This window comes from Phoenix dactylifera, chromosome 13, assembly GCF_051530095.1.
Source record: "Phoenix dactylifera cultivar Ajwa chromosome 13, Ajwa_hap1_PhDact_Kaust_v1.1, whole genome shotgun sequence".
Classification (NCBI taxonomy): domain Eukaryota; kingdom Viridiplantae; phylum Streptophyta; class Magnoliopsida; order Arecales; family Arecaceae; genus Phoenix; species Phoenix dactylifera.
Window position 1 is genome coordinate 9,945,825 of NC_143202.1, and position 14,930 is coordinate 9,960,754.

Here is a 14,930-nt window from a genome sequence, read left to right on the forward strand (position 1 = left end):
CGATCATCAGTTTGCGGTGATCATCTACCCGCACAAGGTGAAGATCTAATCTTCATAATGTAGTTAAAAGTTTTTAATTCTAATCTATCTACGAATGGTTTTTGAACAACGTTCATGTGATGAATGATTGATCCCGCGCATGCCTCTTCCGCTGCGATCTGATTTTTTTTTGAATTTTCTGCGGCATGGGCGGGTTCCCAACAATTATGTCTTACAACAAGTAGACCTGATATCATGTTTAGTGTATGAATGTTTGCTAGATATCAATCTAATCCTAAGGAATCACACCTAATTGCAGTCAAGAGAATTTTTAAATATCTAATAGGAACAAAAAATATAGATCTATGGTACTCTAAAGAATCAAGTATAAATTTAATAGGGTATACTGATTCTGACTTCGCTGGGTGTAAACTTGATAGAAAAAGCACCAGCGGATCATGTCAATTCTTAGGAGAGAACTTAATCTCATGGTTTAGCAAGAAACAAAACTCGGTTGCACTATCCACGGTGGAAGCCGAATATGTTGCTGCCGGGAGTTGTTGTGCTCAAATTTTATGGATCAAGCAACAACTTGAAGATTATAGCATTAAACAAGATAAGATTTCCATAAATTGTGATAATACAAGTGCCATAAATCTAACTAAAAATCCAATTTAACACTCAAGAACTAAACATATTGAGATAAGACATCACTTCATAAGAGATCATGTGTTAAATGGTGATGTAATGCTTGAATTTGTTTGTACTGATGATCAACTTGCTGATATCTTTACAAAACCCTTAAGTGAAGGTCGATTTTGTATCCTTAGAAGAGGGTTAGGAGTGATTGATCCATTTTTGTAATACTCTCCTATAATTCATTGATTTTGATGATTAGCTTATGTTGGATATAGGATTTCTCGTCTATGGTCACCAAACCATTCCTTAAGTTCAAAAATTTCCATATCTCTCTCCTTTGGCACGGAATTAACTGAGTTTTTGGTTATGTGCCAGAGTTCGAGTCGACTCGAATAGATTTTAGAGTCGGCTCGTGGATGAGTCGACTCGCACATGTTTAGGAGTCGACTCGAGGTCGAGTCGACTCGCGCATGTTTAGGAGTCGACTCGAGGTCGGAAATTCGACTTTTAACTCTAAGCGAAATATTTTTTCTCCACTTCTATTTTCAGCCGCCACTATTCAAAAAGTCCTAGAGTCGTCTCCTACATCGTCTCCGACCTATTTTTGGCCCTTTCTCTCATGTTTTCTCCCATTTTTCTTGTCCTTCCCTCGATTTTTTGGTCAAAATGCCTAGGAAAGCTGTTGTTCCGAGCCGGAAGAGACCTCTCACCGCGAGCGGTGCCGAGAGACAGTCCAAGGCATGGAACGAACCAGTGAGGCCACCACCTCCGGTTCCTTCTCCGCCTAGGCCGGTTCAATTGCGTCCGTGCGCCGGGAGGGTTGTCTGTACCGGGAGGAAAGTCAATTTTGACTTCCTCTCCCGGGAAGGGTTCACCCTAGGGCATCGTCTTTGGGCCCAGTACTTAGAGTATTTTTGCTCACTTGACCTTCTTACATACCCAGGGTTGTTAGGAAATTTTACGGGACCGTCACACGGGGTGGCGGTGGTATCCAAGGGACTGTAGCAGGTGTCCCTATTTTCATTTCGGAGGACTTCATTGCTCGAGTCCTCCATCTCTCCTGAGAGGGGATTGTGTTAGAAGTATGCCCTAGAAGCCAATCTGGCTGACACATTGTTAATTCTAGGGACATAATTTTGTACTTGACTATTTATTATTGAATAAATAAAAGGCATCTTTTCATTCATATTGTTTATGTGTCTATGAATCGTCCAAGAAATTAATAAGATGATGATGCATATTCTCAAGAGTTGAGAATTTGAGCCATGTATCATTGGTGATTAATTTCTAAATGCTCCTGATCAATGGATCATCATGAGGACGGTGATCGATCCGATCAGTGCACAGATCACTTTCCTTCTGGATGGACGAGACTTGAGTCCACAGTGTAGGGACACTGAAGTGATAGTGCAGGTGCTTGTTAGAGAACAAGGGTACTGAGCGTGACCAAGACAAGAAGTCACTTGGATGTCTATCCACTCGTCAGTGACTTGCTTGATGTTGCAGTAGTGTGACTGGTCCTTTGACCTGCGGTGCTTCGGCTACTCACAGTGAGGTTATTGTAGTTTGACTGCACACATACATGGTCTCTAGCCATATGGGTCCATGCAGTGTAGATTGGCTGCAGTAGGTTCACTGTAGGAGTAGGGTATGCACCTATAAGGAATCTATCGACCTTGATAGATAAGGAGTGATCCTATGTGATTTGTTAGACTGAGTTCTAAGACCTTGGCCAGGGCAGTAATATAAAGTGGAGAAAGAGTTTTTTCACTATCGAACTCAAGTCAAATAAATCTTCACATATGACAGACGATGGGGTTTGACGAGCTGTCCATGACCTCCGTCCTGTAGGGATCCACGATAGTAGGACTGTATCACACGATAACTGCACCTAGAGGTTCATCATTCTATTCTACTGGGTAGCCACTACATGCTGCTAGGTGTCACTGGTGGATGGTGGGACTCACAGGAATTATCTCAATGATCGATAAACCCTAATGAGTAGAGTTGGAATCGTTCCAATCCATTGAAAGGAGTTTTCAATGATATTGTGATAGAGATCATAATATATCTCACTACCAGTCAGAGTAGAACCTATGGGGTCACACACATTAGAAGTATTGACCGATCCGATAGTTGAATCGTGATTAGGAATCACAAGTAATCAATTAGATTGATATTCAGAAGAAGAAGGAACAAAGGGAATTAATTAATTGGACTTAAACGCAAATCCTACTTCGAGTAGGATTCCTAGAGTCCTAATTGGATTAGGACTGGGAATCCTAGTTGGAGTAGGACTGGGATTCCTACTTGGAATAGGATTCCTACAATCCTAATTAGATTAGGAGTTTTGAATTAAAATTGGATTCCTACTTGGAGTAGGATTCCTAGAGTCCTAATCGGATTAGGACTTCGGATTCAAATTAGAGTCCTAATTGGATTAGGACTAAAATTAAATAAGTCCTAATTTGATTAGGGTTTCTTAAGTTCTAATTAATTATTAATCTAATGAATCAACATGACTCCTAATTGGGTTAGGATTGAAGAGTTCAATTGAGTCATGGTTCACTCAAGTTCTAATTGGATTAGGACTAGTATAGATTGAACCCAATTGATTCATGATTTGGTTAAACCCTAATTGGATTGGGACTAAACCAAATTAGGGCCACCCAATCCTCATTAGATGAGGATTAGGGCAACACAAAAGGGAGGGGCTCACGCCCCTCCCCTTTCTCCTCCTTGGTGCGGCAACACAAGAGGGGCCGGCGCCCCTCTTGGAAAGCAATCAAGGGCTCCTAACTTGTAGGAGCCCTTCATGCTTTAAAAAGGGGTGAGGGCGGCAGCTAGGGCTCCCAAGAGTTTTTCCTCTTCCCTTGGAGCCGTGGCCACCCTCTCCCTCCCTTGGTTCAGCCGCCAGCAAGAAGAAGGGAAAAAGAAGCCATGGCGCCCTCCTCTTCCTCTTTTTCCTCCTTCCAACGCAGGGAAAAGAAAGTAGGCTGCAGGGGCTTTGCTTCTTCCTCTTCTTCATCCTTCTTCTTCCTCCTCTCAAGTATATTCAAGAGTTGAAAGAAAGAGAGGAGATCAGCCATCAAAAGTTATCTCTGCAAGGGAGCTAGCACCCCGGTGAGATAGAGAGATTGGATCGGATTCTGCTTCGTGTGGATACCCGTAGAGGCCGGACACTTGAACGGCTTCAAGCGAACCCTCTTCCAGAAATCCTACGATCATCAGATAGTGGTGAAGTTCTACCCACTCAAAGGTAAGTAGTAGATCTGAAATTAATCATGTCTTTTAATTTTAATCTTCCCTTTAGATTTCATAAAACTGAGTTAGAGAACTCTAGAAAATTTTTGAAATCTACGTTCCCTAGAACGTTCATGAGATGAACGCCCCCGCACGTGTCTTTCCGCTGCGATCGTCGCAACGCGTGTGGGGGTAATCCAACAGTGGTATCAGAGCCGTGTTTATGGGATTTAGATTAAAATTGATAGGCTTGATTAGGATTTAACTTAGATCTGAAAAATTTATATGCTTGCTGAAATTTCTGCGTGCTGAAATTTCAGATTTCAGCATGCAGATTTTGTTTGGAAAAACTAGATCTTGCATGATTAATTTTAATTACAATGAGATTGCAATAATTAAAATCATATCTTGCATGATCAGAATTTCAGTTGATGGCATATTTAATCAAAATTTCCAGATCTGAAATTACATAAGAAGTATGTGATAAGATTCATTTAAAGATTCATGATCATGAAAGATAAATTTCTATTTATGCCTAAGCTTAAAAGGAAATTGATATTTGCATGATATGCATAAGATGTGATCAAATCATAGAATCATGTTTATTAAAGGATAATTTTGTTTAGGATTGTGCTTAAAAGAAAATTAATATATGCATGAGATGTACATATATGTTAAGCAATTTTTACATGAGATGTATACATATGTTAAGCAATTTTTACATGAGATGTGAATAAAAATCCAAATAGGTTAGGACATTTACATAAGATGTAAACCTAAACTAATATGCCATTTACATAAGATGTAAACACATAACATGTGAAAGGATTTCATATTCACATAGGATGTAAACCTAAACAATATGATGTTTACATAAGATGTAAACGCATAACATATGAAAGCAGTTTTATATTTACATAGGATGTAAACTTGAACCAATGTAACATTTGCATAAGATGTAATTATATAACATTTGGTTTAGGATAGATTGTTACATTAAATACAAATCTTTTGAGACCTAAAACCTCCTCAATCAAGTCGAGAGTGAACTAACATGAGCGGGTCATATTAGATTAATTGATCTAATTGGTGTCTAGGAAAGCATGAAAGGTGGTTACTTAATTAGGACCTTACTCTCTGAGTAAGGGGAGCCTCCCACCTGCTTACCTGGCCAATTGTTCGATTACTTCTTATGAAGAGCTCAAGTTGCAAACACTAAGACCTGATTAACCAATATTAAGTCAATAGGTCTTCCACTGTAGTAGAGCTGCTAAGGTCTTTCTGATGTTGATTTGTCTCGGCTGGACACAGTGGGCAAGTTGCATCGGGGGGCTGGACCTCTCTATAGACATGAGATGTTGTAGGATAAAGGTGGGGTTGGGCACCAATAACTGTTAGGTGAGGACCCAATGACGACTTTATTCCTACGGTTATACGGTGGGTCTGACTTAACTAAGAAATGGGACCAATAACTGTTAGGTGAGGTCTTCATGGCTTAGAGACCAAGTTACACTGCAACATGCTTGAGAAGCATTGTACAAGAGTTGTACATTCATCAATCTATGTGTCACCAATAACTGTTAGGTGAGGTGGTATGTAAATCGGTGGGACCGCAGTACCCACTAGAAACCCTAGTCGTGTGGGATTTTCGTTTTCCTACCAGGGGAGTGTGAGGAATTCGAGAAAATAGTGGGAGTTACATTTGTTCTAAAAGATCTTAGAACAAATTAGGATCAAGTACAAAATTCTAACTAGAATCTTTACTCTCTGAGGATTATAAAGACAGCTTCTAGACTTTTAACTCATATCCTACAAAACAACCGTTTGACCAAACCCAATTATAAAGACTGGCTCAGCAAATTTCAAAAAATAGTTTTGAATTGTGAGAAATTAGGGTATCAGCTAGACCATGGAATCCCTGTATTACCAATCCGTCCGATCACTGATCAGCGTAAGACGCTTGTTAAATGGACGAACAATGACAATAAAGTTAGGTGCTGCACAATGGCATCCATGTCCAATGCATTACAATGCCAGCATGAGAACATGAAGATTGCCAAGGACACATTAAAACACCTGCAAGAGTTGTATGGTGATCAGAGTCACGCAGCTTGGTTTGAATGTCCAAGAGGCTCTTCAAGGCCAAGATGCGTGATGGGCAGTCTATCCATGATCATGGTTTGACCATGATAAAGGACTTAGAGAAGCTTGAGAAGCTCGGCATGACCATGCACAAGGAATTGCAAACGGATTTGATCCCGCAATCCCTTCCAGCTTCATATGAATAGTTTATAGTAAACTACCATATGAACAAGGTTGTATGCACTAAAATAGAATTGTTAAATAAATTGGTAACTAACTTAGGGACCTTGAAGAAGTTCAAGGGGCATCGTTTTTGCTGTCAAGTTGGTTTCTACTTTCAAGAGATAGTCTATTTGGAAGAAGAAAAAGCCTGCGAAGAAACAGAAGATCGAGAAAATGCCAAATAAGGAAGTTCCAAGAAAAGGCCAATTGCAAGGAAAAATGTTTCCATTGCATCATGGACGGCCATTGGAAGAGGAACTGTCCTATATACATGGGAAGCATAAAGAACATGAAGGGTGACAGACCTTCAGAAGGTATGTCAGATATGCTCAGAATACTTAGGGACTGTTACCTATTGCTAGCAGAAATTTGATTTCTGTAGCACAGAAAATTTTTATTAAATTGATTCAACATGGTTTTAAGATTGACAGTCTCTATCACAAACATATGGATGTATCTGTGAATATATCTGAGCAAACAGTGAATACCATAGGATCTAATAGATCCAAAAATGAGATAAAACTAAAGTATTTGTGGCACCTCAGACTTGGCCATATAGGAGAAGACAGAATAAACAAATTGGGGAAACATGAGCTTTTGGGCTCATTGACTTTCGAGTCATATTTGATTTGTGAATTCTGCCTTTAAGGAAAGATGGCCAAGTTATCCTTTGTAGGACACAGGGAGGTCCACTGAAATACTTATCCTAGTACACACTAATGTGTGTGGCCCATTCGATGTGCAGGCTAGGGATTGTAATTTTTACTTCATTTTATCGATGATTACTCACGATATGGATATGTGCATGATACACAAATCTGAAACTTTTGAAAGGTTCAAAGAGTTTAAATATGAAGTAGAAAAACATACAGAAAAACTCACTAAGGTTCTTCGATCAGATCGAAGAGGTAAATACCTTAGTGGAGAGTTCCGTTATTATCTCAAGGAGAATGGTATAGTTTCATAATGGACTCCTCCTGGTACACCTCAGCTCAATGGAGTGTCAGAGAGGAGGAATCGGACTCTATTGATATGGTCCAGTACATGATGAGGTTCACTGATTTACCCTTGTTTCTTTAGATAGATGCCCTATTTCCAACTATTTACTTGTTGAATAGAGTTCCCTCTAAAGTCCATTCCTACCGCACCATATGAGATATGACATGGTAAGAAACCAAGTCTTGGTCATCTCAAGATTTGAGGATGTCCGGCCCACGTCAAGAGACTACAGGCAGACAAGCTAGAGGCTAGGACCATAAGTGCTCGTTTTATAGGATATCCTAAAGAGTTATTAGGATACAATTTTTCCGTCTCAGAGGATCACAATGTGTTTGTGAGCCGTCATGCCATCTTCTTGGAAAATCAGTTTATCCTTGATAGAGGCAGTGGGAGGAAAATTGAGCTTGAAGAGAAAGTCTCTGAAAAGCAACGAGTCATGGATCCTATCAAACCCATTTATACAGAGCCAGTACACGATATCCCTCAACCACCTCGCAGATCTAGTAGGGTCTCCCAACCTCCTGATAGATACTTAGGTATACTACAAAGAGGATACCGAGAAAATGTTCCTAGTGGGAGATAGGGATCACACGCAGGATCCCAAAACCTACGACGAGGCGATATCTGATATCGATTCCGAGAAATGGTTGGAAGCTATGAAGTCAGAGTTAGACTCCATGCATTCCAACCAAGTCTGGACCTTAGTAGATCCACCAGAAGGTATTGTACCTATTGGATGCAAATGGATCTACAAAAGGAAGATAGGTTCGAATGGAGAGGTAGAGACCTATAAGGCAAGGCTTGTGGCGAAAGGGTATAGTCAGTGCGAGGGCATTGACTATCAGGAGACCTTTTCACCTGTAGCCATGCTAAAAGTCCATTCGAACATTGCTTGCCATTGCAGCATTTCATGATTATGAAATCTGGCAGATGGATGTGAAAACTGCTTTCCTAAATGGATATCTTGATGAAGATATCTATATGGAACAGCCTTTGGGTTTCACTTTCAGTGATGGAGATCACAAGGTCTGCAAGATGCAAAGGTCCATCTATGGACTAAAGCAAGCATCTCGGAGTTGGAACACTCGTTTCAACGATGCAATCAAAATGTTTGATTTCATCAAAAACGAAGAGGAACCATGTGTTTACAAAAGGGTTAGTGGGAGCGCTGTCGTATTTCTCGTACTGTACGTGGACGACATCCTCCTGATAGGGAATGATATTTCCATGCTAACCTTGGTCAAGGTCTGGTTGTCAAAAAGAATTCTTCATGATAGACCTTGGGAAAGCATCCTATATTTTAAATTAAGGTCTATAAAGATAGATCTAAGAGGATGCTTGTCCTATCACAGCATATGTACATAGAGGGAGTGCTAAAGAGGTTCAGCATGGAAAACTCCAAAAGGGGTCTCTTACCCCTAAGGCATGGAATTCATCTCTCCAAGAAGATGTGCCCCAACACATCTGAAGAGATTCAACGCATGAGCAAGATACCCTATGCATCAGCAATAGGGAGCCTCATGTATGCCATGCTATGTACAAGACTTGATATAGTACATGCTGTGAATGTCACGAGCATATATCAATCAGATCCAGGCAAAAAGCACTGGATAGCTATGAAGAACAGTCTTAAGTACTTGAGAAGAACTAAGGACATGTTCTTGGTCTTTGGAAGAAGATCAGAGTTGAAGGTAGAAGGATGCACACATATTGATGATAGAAAGTCTACATCAGAATATGTGCAATGGTGGTTCAGTAAATTGGAAGAGTTCCAAACAACCGATCATTATAGATTCTATCTTAGAAGCTGAATGTTACGCCGTCTCTAAGGGTGCAGTGGAAATCTTTTGGTTTAAAAGGTTCATTGCAGAGTTAGGTGTAATGTCATCAGATGTCATAAACACTCTACTGCGATAACAAAGGCACCATAGCACTAGCTAAGGAGCCAAAGGTCTCACCAAAAATCGAAGCACATAGAGCGGTAGTTTAACCTAATAAGCGACTACCTCGAAAGAAAATAAGTAGAGGATCAGAGAGTAGACTCCACAGAAAATGTGGCGGACCCATTCACTAAGCAGCTAAGTCGGCAGAAAAACTAAAGCACATCTTGAGAAGATGGGGCTTAGGTTTATGGCTGATTGGCTTTAGTGCAAGTGGGAGATTGTTAGAAGTATGCCCTAGAAGCCAATCTGGCTGACACATTGTTAATTCTAGGGACATAATTTTGTACTTGACTATTTATTATTGAATAAATAAAAGGCATCTTTTCATTCATATTGTTTATGTGTCTATGAATCGTCCAAGAAATTAATAAGATGATGATGCATATTCTCAAGAGTTGAGAATTTGAGCCATGTATCATTGGTGATTAATTTCTAAATGCTCCTGATCAATGGATCATCATGAGGACGGTGATCGATCCGATCAGTGCACAGATCACTTTCCTTCTGGATGGACGAGACTTGAGTCCACAGTGTAGGGACACTGAAGTGATAGTGCAGGTGCTTGTTAGAGAACAAGGGTACTGAGCGTGACCAAGACAAGAAGTCACTTGGATGTCTATCCACTCGTCAGTGACTTGCTTGATGTTGCAGTAGTGTGACTGGTCCTTTGACCTGCGGTGCTTCGGCTACTCACAGTGAGGTTATTGTAGTTTGACTGCACACATACATGGTCTCTAGCCATATGGGTCCATGCAGTGTAGATTGGCTGCAGTAGGTTCACTGTAGGAGTAGGGTATGCACCTATAAGGAATCTATCGACCTTGATAGATAAGGAGTGATCCTATGTGATTTGTTAGACTGAGTTCTAAGACCTTGGCCAGGGCAGTAATATAAAGTGGAGAAAGAGTTTTTTCACTATCGAACTCAAGTCAAATAAATCTTCACATATGACAGACGATGGGGTTTGACGAGCTGTCCATGACCTCCGTCCTGTAGGGATCCACGATAGTAGGACTGTATCACACGATAACTGCACCTAGAGGTTCATCATTCTATTCTACTGGGTAGCCACTACATGCTGCTAGGTGTCACTGGTGGATGGTGGGACTCACAGGAATTATCTCAATGATCGATAAACCCTAATGAGTAGAGTTGGAATCGTTCCAATCCATTGAAAGGAGTTTTCAATGATATTGTGATAGAGATCATAATATATCTCACTACCAGTCAGAGTAGAACCTATGGGGTCACACACATTAGAAGTATTGACCGATCCGATAGTTGAATCGTGATTAGGAATCACAAGTAATCAATTAGATTGATATTCAGAAGAAGAAGGAACAAAGGGAATTAATTAATTGGACTTAAACGCAAATCCTACTTCGAGTAGGATTCCTAGAGTCCTAATTGGATTAGGACTGGAAATCCTAGTTGGAGTAGGACTGGGATTCCTACTTGGAATAGGATTCCTACAATCCTAATTAGATTAGGAGTTTTGAATTAAAATTGGATTCCTACTTGGAGTAGGATTCCTAGAGTCCTAATCGGATTAGGACTTCGGATTCAAATTAGAGTCCTAATTGGATTAGGACTAAAATTAAATAAGTCCTAATTTGATTAGGGTTTCTTAAGTTCTAATTAATTATTAATCTAATGAATCAACATGACTCCTAATTGGGTTAGGATTGAAGAGTTCAATTGAGTCATGGTTCACTCAAGTTCTAATTGGATTAGGACTAGTATAGATTGAACCCAATTGATTCATGATTTGGTTAAACCCTAATTGGATTGGGACTAAACCAAATTAGGGCCACCCAATCCTCATTAGATGAGGATTAGGGCAACACAAAAGGGAGGGGCTCACGCCCCTCCCCTTTCTCCTCCTTGGTGCGGCAACACAAGAGGGGCCGGCGCCCCTCTTGGAAAGCAATCAAGGGCTCCTAACTTGTAGGAGCCCTTCATGCTTTAAAAAGGGGTGAGGGCGGCAGCTAGGGCTCCCAAGAGTTTTTCCTCTTCCCTTTGAGCCGTGGCCACCCTCTCCCTCCCTTGGTTCAGCCGCCAGCAAGAAGAAGGGAAAAAGAAGCCATGGCGCCCTCCTCTTCCTCTTTTTCCTCCTTCCAACGCAGGGAAAAGAAAGTAGGCTGCAGGGGCTTTGCTTCTTCCTCTTCTTCATCCTTCTTCTTCCTCCTCTCAAGTATATTCAAGAGTTGAAAGAAAGAGAGGAGATCAGCCATCAAAAGTTATCTCTGCAAGGGAGCTAGCACCCCGGTGAGATAGAGAGATTGGATCGGATTCTGCTTCGTGTGGATACCCGTAGAGGCCGGACACTTGAACGGCTTCAAGCGAACCCTCTTCCAGAAATCCTACGATCATCAGATAGTGGTGAAGTTCTACCCACTCAAAGGTAAGTAGTAGATCTGAAATTAATCATGTCTTTTAATTTTAATCTTCCCTTTAGATTTCATAAAACTGAGTTAGAGAACTCTAGAAAATTTTTGAAATCTACGTTCCCTAGAACATTCATGAGATGAACGCCCCCGCACGTGTCTTTCCGCTGCGATCGTCGCAACGCGTGTGGGGGTAATCCAACAGATTGCTCCTACACATCCATCTGATAGGACTGAGGCCCTTACGGCCATCTTAGGGAGCCCACCTCAATCCCCCATAGAGGAAGTGTTTGCAAATCAGCTTTCAGCTGAAATGCGACTCCTCCTAAGTATCATCTCTAGGACTCTCTTTCCTAAGATCGAGAGGTTTGACTTCATTTCTGAGAGAGACCTAGGCTTGATGTTTCACATTCTATAGGACATCCCCCTGAACTTCCCCAAACTCATCTATAGATATATCTGTGAACCCTTAGACAAACCTAGGTTGAGTCTCCCGTATGGCATGCTTTTCACACTCATCTTTAGGGAGTTAAAAGTCCCTATCCCTGAAGGAGAACCCTCTCGCTCCCTCAGATACACTGACCACATGGGTGAGGGGACTCTCGACCGAATGGGTTTCCACAAGGTGGAGGGTGTTTGGGTTAGGAAAACATCCACATCCACACCATCTGACCCCACTGCTCATCATTCACCTAGCTTTGATCATGACCCAGACCACTCCACAGATTTTTCTACCTTCCCATCCACATCTAGTCCTTTAGTCCCTGCTGAGCCGTCTACTTCAGCTGGACCCTCTACCGTACCACCACCTCAGCAGCCCCTAGAAGTCAGGATCAGCACTGAGCAGCTCCGGGAGATGAGAGATGAGATAGTGAGGGAGCTGAGAGATGACATAGTGAGGGAGCTGAGAGGTTCACACAGTGCACCCTCCACTGACGTCGTTCCCTCCACAGTAGCGGTGTCCATGATGATAGCAGATCTTAGGGAGGAGATGTCAAACATGAGGAGCCTAGTCAAGGGTCAATACTTGAGCCTTACAGCCATAATGGAAGACACGAGGCAGATGCGAGACAGCATCAGAGAAGAGATGGGCAGGCAGAGTCAAGGAGCGGAAAGACTTGCAAATGTCGTGATCTTCAAACTTGACTCCATCCAAGAAAGTGCGACCCAACTAGCAGAGATACAGGCTAGGGCAACCTCAGAGATCATCACGCAACTAGGAAATGTATCTGAGGGGATGAGCCTGGTCCTCCAATCTAGCCGACTAAATTTGGGAGCCTCATCCTCCTCCTTTACTAGACGACCCTAGTTGCATTTCTATTTTTATGATGTACAGTCCTTTGTGGACTTTCTGAAATGTACTCAATCTTGAATTTAATACAATGAATAGAGATTTTCTTTCAAAAAAAACTGTGCAATTTGACTTGTTATCTTTTTTTGTGTAATGTGCTTTTTACTATGATGACAAAAAGGGGGAGAAAATATGATAAGGGATAGTAAAGGGAATCACTAACTAAACAAAAGAAAATCCTTAAAGTAAAATGTAATTTGTTCTTAGTGGATTCGATACCTCGAGGCTCATTATCTCTCTGTTGGAGCTTCTCAAGGAGTAATCTTCAGAATCTATTCAAGAGATATTCGGAGATTAGTTGAATCATACTCAAGAACAAATTGTCAGATTTTCTCTCTGAAAGTAAGAATTTAAGCTCAAAAGTTTCAAAACATTAAAAGAAAATTTAGAAAACTTGAACTAGACTTAAACAAAATTGAATGCACATGTTGAGGGGGAAAATCTGAAATCTTAAGAAAGCAAATTCATTAAACACATATAGGCCAAACAATTGATTGCATGATTTGAAGGCTTATATAATTCCAAATGAAAGGGAGAGTTTTAATTTCAAGATTTACTGATTCATACCTTTCAATTTTGGATAAATTAAATAACTAGACATTTGAATTCTTTTCAAAACTTTACTATGAATCACCTCTTGGTTGAGCAATTCACTTTACAAATACTCAATATTTTGTCATCATCAAAAAGAGGAAGATTGTGGAGTGATTGATTATACCCCTATTTGATTTTGATGAGCTCAAAGCATTTGAGTATATTTCATGTTATACTAATGAATTCAATCTAGTGTTTCAGGCGAATATATGTGAATTTATGTTTAAGTGCATCGAGCCTTGGTTCAAAGTAATTTGGCTAGGTGATTGAACTCAATTGAACCAAAGTCTGAAGTTCGAGTCGACTTCGGAAGATTGCTAGTCGACTCTAAGTGTTTCAGAGGTTCTGGCACAAGCTCGAGTCGACTCCGGTACACTACGAGTCGACTCCGACTGAGAACAGACAGAAGGACAGAAGGATGAATTTCAAACCTTGTCACCGAGTCGACTCCGAAGATTACGAGTCGACTCCGATGCTTGCCGAGTCGACTCCTGACGGTTCCGAGTCAACTCTAAGGGGTAACAGACAAAAAGACAGAACGATGGTTTTTAGACCCTGTTACCGAGTCGACTCCAGAAGGTTACGAGTCGACTCCGATGTTTGGCGAGTCGACTCCCAGTTATGTCCGAGTCGACTCCCAGAGGAAAGCAAGTCCAAAAGGCAGAGAACTATTTTCGGAGATCCTGAGAACAAGTCGACTCCAAGTATTCCAGAGTCGACTCCCAAGTCAGCCGAGTCGACTCCAACAAGATGCGAGTCGACTCCGAGGCAGTTCAAATCAACAGACAGAGGATCAGCTTTTCAGACTCTGAGAGCCGAGTCGACTCCAAGAGAACCCGAGTCGACTCGAGAGAGAAAAGCATAGAAATGGATTTCTGGAACCCTGAGAACGAGCCGTCTCCAAAAGTGCCGAATCATCTCCAGATATTGGTGAGTCAACTCTAGGACGGGACAGCACTTTAATTCAAATTCTGAACAGTGGACGAGTCGTCTCCAGTGAAGCATGAGTCGACTCCAACAACAGCCGAGTCGACTCCAGATCGAGCGAGTCGACTCCGACCCCAACGGATACATTGTCAGGATGTGCAGACTGTACAGAACGGCTACAAATCAGTGTCTAACAGTTATTTTCCGTAGGGAACAGTTTAAATAGCCAGAGTAAATAGTAGTAGATAAGGATTGAGCCATTCCATTGTGTGCATTAAAGCTTTTCAACTACCAAGATCCTCTTGAGAGAAAATACAAGCAAAAGAAGGGAGAAGTACATTCAACTCAACCCAACAAGTACTTCCTTCGCAATCAAGGCTCTACTACTGTCATTCAATCTTCTGAGCATTCAAGAGGAGACTCAGAAATCGAGAAGCCCCTACTTTTCCTTCCAAAATCTGTTTGAGGGCTTCTAACCTTTCTCTATTAATATTGTTCACATTTGCTTTTTAGAAGCTTTCCTTGTGATTTTTCCAAACTATTTTTCTTACTTGATTCAATCAA